The sequence below is a fragment of the Coturnix japonica genome, chromosome 14 (assembly GCF_001577835.2).
Source record: "Coturnix japonica isolate 7356 chromosome 14, Coturnix japonica 2.1, whole genome shotgun sequence".
Classification (NCBI taxonomy): Eukaryota; Metazoa; Chordata; class Aves; order Galliformes; family Phasianidae; genus Coturnix; species Coturnix japonica.
Genome location: NC_029529.1, coordinates 12581151 through 12587654, shown reverse-complemented (window position 1 = coordinate 12587654; position 6504 = coordinate 12581151). Strand labels below are relative to the sequence as shown.

Sequence of the window (6504 nt, the reverse complement as noted above, 5' to 3'; positions counted from 1 at the left end):
GGGCTGGGCAGAGCTGTGGAGGGCACTCACCACCAACAAAGGCCAAACCCAGGCTGCCACAGCCCGCAGCCCTTCTTCGGTGTCTCAGGGTGATGTAAAGGCAATTTCTGCCCTCTGTTCTTCCCCATCAGACAGCCAGGAAGGTGCTGATGTTTGCAGAGCAGGAGCACACTGAGGCCATGGCAGGCACAGAGCTGCGCTGTGCATGTGCAGCACATGGCCCAGCTGGAGACAGCACCTTTCCAGCAGCACCAAAGGAGATCCCAAGTGGTTCCATCAGTGGATGAGCTGCTGTGGGTCTGCTGCTGGGTGTTGGGATGCCCTGCTAATGAACGTGGCTGAAGAGGAGATTCTGGGTGGATTTACCCCAGCTGGTGCTGTGTGACTGTTTCACACCATTTGTGACCCATGGGCAGAGAGGTGTTTGTCATTACACAAATCCCTGCAGCGTGATTAGTTTCCCTAATACTTGGCCTGCTTTTTCTGAGGGCAGGATACAAATCCTGGAGTTCTCATTGGTTGGCAGCATCGAGGAGACAGTGAGATTTGTGTGGCTGCTGCAAGAGGGTTTCTCTCTAACTGCTGCTGGTGTCACACATTGCTCCTTGTGGTGCAAAGGACTACCTGGTGGGGCCGAGTCACCAAGCATGGATGGAGAGGAGAAGGGGAAATGAAAAAAGGGAAGAAGAGAATTGAAATTGCCATGAAGCAAGAGGAGGATGGTAGGAAGGACATGGACCTTGTGTCTGGCCTGAGGACTTATTGACTTGAATCTGTGTTTGCTTTATTCTAAGTACTTTTATTTATATCTATGCTCATCTTGCACCTACACTGAGATGTAAAGATATCGGGGTTGTCTTCATTTTTTTCTTTGTCACATCTCTGGAGAGGTCAGGAAACTGCACTCAGGAGCTTTGCTGGCCTTCCTTTTTATTGGTGTGCTACGTGAGAAATATTGCCCCCTGTGGTGGACTGTCTGTACATATAAGCACACGTAGATAACATTTACATCCTGACAGAAGGGGGAACAGCAGCCCCTCTCTATGAACTGCCCGGGCTCTTCTGTTGCTAAGTCTGTCCCCCATTGCTCAGCCAGCAGCTCTAAGCAGCTCTGCAACAGTCTGACAAGAGAAGGACGCTGCTCAACCTTTAGACATTACACGCTGAGATGGTCCTGTTTTATGTAACTGCAGACAGCAGTAATTCTGTGAATGGAAACTGAGAAGTCTTCCTCTTTTATAAAACATCCAGATTTCATGGAGTTTTGTTGCAAAGGAAACTATGGTTCCATGAGTCTGTGAGAAGCTTGTGCTACAAATACATTCATGGCGACTGTCCTCAGCTCACTTGGCATTACACAGGGGTGTTGCTGCCTGAAAGCACATCTAAGCAAACCCTCCAGCTCACTGCTGTGCATTACACTGACATTTTAAAGAGGAGATTCTTTTTTTCTGTATTTTTTTTTCATCTGCTTTTTAATGCACATCTTTAAAAAAGGAAATTTCTTGTTCTTTGAATTTTCTCGTTGATCATGTCTGGAGAAAAGCCCTGGCACTGCAGAAGCTCAGACAGGCCATGTGTGTATTTCTTGTTACAGCCTGTTTCTGTGAAATGGGAGCATTAATTCACTTCATTCCTGTGCTTGGGCACAAACAGCCTTCAGTTGTTGTCAGACATCTCGGGGTGCCTGGGTGCATCCCTTACAAAAACAGCGTGTTAAAATAGATAAATAAATGCAGAGGATAAAGTCTGAAACTTCCACTGAATCTGGTGAAAATGGATATTTTGAGCAATTTAGAGTCCGATTTCAAATGCATGTCAGGAGAGACTCTGATCTGGTGGATTAATAGAGGACGCTGAGTCTCAGTTCCCCCCTCTGCTGGAGGGGGAAAGGATAATGCTACAGGAAGGATAATGCTATTTACCTCCCTGCGGGGTTACTTCTCCACCCACTGCTCATGTTCTGCTGTACAAGAGTAAAATGCTTCAAGGCCATTCATTCAGTGTCAAGATGCAGGAAACCTCTGAATCGGAGCTGAGCAGACCCTGGAGGCAGCTCCTTAACACCGGCAGAGAACAGCCACAGCCTTTCCATTTCATTGAGAATTTCAGCCTTTACCCGAAATGCTCCTTTTGAAATTTCTGAATGCAAAGCTGGAGAAATCCCCCCGGCTTCCTTCTCTGTGATCCACCCACGCTTCTCAGTAACTGATTTCCTTGAAGCTGGTGATATCTGTATTCGGGCAGGAGGTGGTTTGGGAGCAGTGTCTGTGGGCACCCTGCAGCCTCCCCAGCCCCATCCATCACTGTGTTGATCTCATGCAGATATTCCCTCATCACGAAGACAGATTTGCTTTAAAAGTGCTCGTTTTCTAGTACATTTACTTTGCACCCAGACATGACACAAGTTCATGTTGGTTTTGAGGGTAAATAAAGGGCAATGAGGACTTGAGCCCCAAAATGTATCCTATGAGTTCTATCCCTGCAGTGCGCATTCATTTTAATGGTCCTTGCTGTGTGTTTTATTGAAGGCTGAGTCATAAGCAGATCTTACTGCTTTGGAGGGAAGGAAATGGAGTTTGGGCAAAAACATTACATGTCTCAAATCCAGTAAAGAGACTGCTCAAGCTGTGAAAACACAATGATGTATCTCAATGAGAAGAGTCAGATAGAAATTCCTTCTTTGTGTTATAGATTTCATCACCTGAAGTTTATCTGAACTCTGATTTTTCTGGTGACAGGGCCATCACAATGAGGGGGGTGGATTCTGCTCCTGTCCCTCCCTTCAAAAACTCAGGTCTGTGGGCAGCAGGGCTTCCTCCCGGGGTCCCACATTTCTGTATTACAATGAGAAACTTCTGCTCACCTCTTGGAGCTGATTTCTGCACACAGCTGTGATTGAGACTCAGTATGGTAAAGGCAAAGCATTTCTGGCTGAGGTCATTGGGAAAGATGAGAGGAGCTCCATTACAGCAGCACCTGTGGGGTACAGGACAGTCCCTTTGGAGATGGCCTTAGGAGCTCTGCCTTGTGCTGGTGAGGAGCCACACGAGCTGGGCTGTGCAGCTTGGGAGGAGGTGCTGCACCTGCTGGGCAAATAGCTGTGCCCCCATGTTAGAAGTTACCCTCATCTCATGCCATGAGTAAGACTGGACTGCAGTGCAGTGAAAGAGATGCCCTTTGTGAAGAACAGTATCCTTTATTTTTCTGTTTGTTTTTTTTTTTTTTTCTCACTAAATCTGTTCATATTCTATAAGGAAGAAACTGTATCAAGTGCTATCTCCGTTCAGAGGGAAGATATGGGAGACAGGCAGGGATCAAACAGGGAGCGCAGCCCAGCAGCAGGAACAGCTTGGACACAGAGATCAAGAAACTGCCAGGAGTGTGGAGGAGGCAGCTGGGCTGAGGGCTGCCCAGGGTGCCACATGGAAAGGCACAACTGGCTGCAGCTCAGAACGTCCCTGACTTGCAGCCAAGCCTTGAAGTAGGTTCTGCAGGGAGCTGCGTGTTCAGTCACTGGTAGTTTGACTTTGAGTTTGTTCGGAAAGGTACATTTCTTGATTAGTTTGTGTGTGGGCACGATGCCTTTCCTCTTCAGGTATCTGCCCAGGACTTCACAGAGTGAGTGGGAAATGTGTGGTCCCCATGCTGGTGCAGCACCCAGGGGTTCTGTGGGAGGTTGTTGAAGAGTTGCCCAGGGGACCCAGCTCTCCTAACCCCAGCTCAGCTCCCACCCTGTGGTGCCTGGGAGCTCCCCTGCTGGGAGCACTGTCTCACAGTGGGGCAGTTGTGCTGTGCTGTGGCTGAGCTGTTGCATTATTTCAGGGTGACATATAGAAGAACACCATTCCTGTGCCCAGGAGTGTTGCTTGCAGACGGCTCTCTGCAATGAAATGATATCTTCTGAAAGTCACTCACAGTGATATGAGGCATGGCCAGACCAGTGTGGTTGTTTATCAAATTATGATTTGAAAATCATTAGATGCATGCTTGCAGACTGTTGCTGTTGAATCCTCAGACCTGAGATGTTTGTTGACCCACATATGAGAATTGTTGAGTCCCAGCCTGAACCACTGATTGAGCACCTGGGGAAAGGACCTGGTCAGCCCTGGGAGCACAGGTGAAGGCAAGAGACAAGAAGGGGTGGAGCCCAGCTGCACCTCTCAGCCTATTTAAGGGCTGACTGCCATTGGGGAAAGATCTCTTTCTAGAGATCCCTTCTTGGTGGAGCTTTCTTCTGTGAACCTGGAATCTTCTGATACAGGTGAGTAGTCTTATTTCTTTATAGCACCTTTCTATTGTGCCAGTCCTTCTGTCATCACACCTTTGTTGTAATGCCTTTCCCATCATATTGATCTGTTCAGTTGCTATCGTATGCCAAACTCATGCTGATTGCAGCTGGAATGCAGGACCCTGGACTCTACTGGACTGGCACAATCTGGTAGATTGAGATCTTTAAGTGACTGTAAGATTGCTTAATTTTGCAGGTGTTTAAACAAGTAGCATTGTATTTAACTAGCGAGCCCCCTACATATCGTAGCACTTCAAATGCTTTGAAATTTCTGTTTTAGTAAACCGAACAGTTCCATTTCTAATTTTGAGCAAGAGGCCACCAGCTGGGCTTGCACTGCAAGTACAGGTCCAGGTGCTGCACACAGCTGTGCACAGACATGTTTGTGCTTCCCTAGTCTGGCAATTGGATTTGTGTACCCAAGTGGGGAGAAAGAAAGAAAGCCGACATAACAGAACAACAGAGTCTGTGTTTAACTACTGTTTTGTGAAGGTGGTTTGTGTGTGTTATTTTTGTTTGCCTGTTGTTTGTCGCTGTTGGAAGATAAAGGTCTTCAGCCAGCAGGATGAAGCGTGGCTTTGTTTTGTTCCTTACAGTGTTGTGTTTGGCTGGAAAACATGATGCTGTAAGAGGGAAGAAGCATGTAAATAGCTTGTTTATCCTCTGAGATGGGAGCTTTGTGCTGTAACAAACTGTGCTGTTGAGTTGACCTAGCTTTACTTTCCCAGAATTTGGGGAGCTGACAGAGATTGCTGAGAAGGCTTCTAAAACAGCCGGCTTTTGATTTCACAGCAGTGCTTTGATCTAATGGTATTGATTGCACGAGGAAGGTGAGAAGTAGAGATATTAAAATAAAATACACAAGAACAAGTTTAAAGATCCCACAGCAAAATTTGAGAGTGGTGCTGAGTGAGCAAGTGGGATCTGTGTGGCAAAGGGGGGAGGCTGGTGACTGGCAGCAGGAGATGGCTACTTTGTTTGCTAAAAGGTTATGTTCTGAAATGCACAAAAGTCAGATATTTTAATGCAAACTGAAGAGTTCCATTTAAAAATGCTTAAGAAATGAGTTTTTCCTCAGCTTAAAAGCAGGACACTGAAATTCAATGGAAATGTTTTATTTCTGGATCTTAAACTGACTATTTTTTTCATGGATGTGGTTTCTCAGATTTTGGCCAAAGTTGACTCTTCTGGCTTTTCCCAAACCGTGCAGTTTGATCACAGTGTTATTGGTTTAAGGCTTACCAAGCAATGCTGCCTTCAGCAGGAGGAGCCTGTGGTGCTTCTCGCACTGAGGAGCTGAGTGCCGGCCCTGAAATCAACCACCTGTCTTCTACTGAGACTTCTAATGGATGGCTCTGGAGATTTGGTTTCTGTAGTTGACTGCAAATGTGACACAGGCATTAAAAATGTTTATATTAACGTCTCATGTAATTCCTGCATGTTTGCATAAAGATGAAGAAGAGTTAGAAATTAGAATTGGTTAGAAACTTCTTTCATGGTGTGATCAGAAAGGAATAAATCTCTCAGATCACCTCCCTTCTGAAAGGAGTCTGCTTTGGGATGACATCAGTGTGTGACGGTGCTAATGTTCAACCACGTGTCCTGGGATGTCTTAGAGCCCGGTGTCTGTCTCCATGCTGCTGTGCCCAGGGAAGTCCTGAGAAGGACGTAGCTGTAGCAGTCCCTGGTGGCAGGGGTGAGAAGAGACACCCACCCAGGGTGCATGGGAAGGGAAGTCATGGCAGGGTAAGGAGGTGAAGAGAAAAGAAACTGCAAGGTATCACTCGGGTGAAGTAATGTTACAGTGACAAGGTGGAGTATCTCTTAGCTTTGTGGATAAACCATGACCTTCGTTATCTAGGCTGTGATCTTGCTTTCCCTGGAACCAGTGCCAAAGTGCTCCTTGGCTTTCCCATTGCCAAACAGGCTCCAGCTTGCTTTGTCTGTCAGTGATGCTTTGCCCCTTGCAACTGATCCATGCAAGCAGAGCACTGAACGAGTCAATACAGTTCTTCGTGCCAGTGATAGATCTGATCTCACAGGAAATTATTGTGCCAATGCTTTTAGCCAGTAAAATTTTGGGCAGCAGTCATGCAAATGCTTCGATTCATTTAGCGACATGAGTATGCTGGGAAAATCAATGAAATCACTTAGATGATTAAAATGGCTTTGTTCAAAGTGTTTCTAGCCTCTGCACAAGTCCTTGATGTATA

The 6504-nt window shown here is 46.4% G+C and overlaps 1 protein-coding gene across 3 annotated transcripts in view; it reads left to right on the top strand.

Annotated features, from left to right (window-relative positions):
- IQCK (IQ motif containing K) overlaps window positions 1-6504 on the top strand; it is a 123531-nt gene that overhangs the window by 41373 nt on the left and 75654 nt on the right. Inside the window, exon 11 of one of the 3 annotated variants that reach the window (XR_004308985.1) lies at window positions 489-4264. The exons of 1 other annotated variant lie outside the window; for it this stretch is intronic. The gene's annotated coding sequence lies outside the window, so the exon portion shown is untranslated. Of the gene's footprint in view, window positions 1-488; window positions 5825-6504 lie in introns of those variants that run through there. One more of the 3 variants, XR_001558429.2, reaches the window with a different exon arrangement.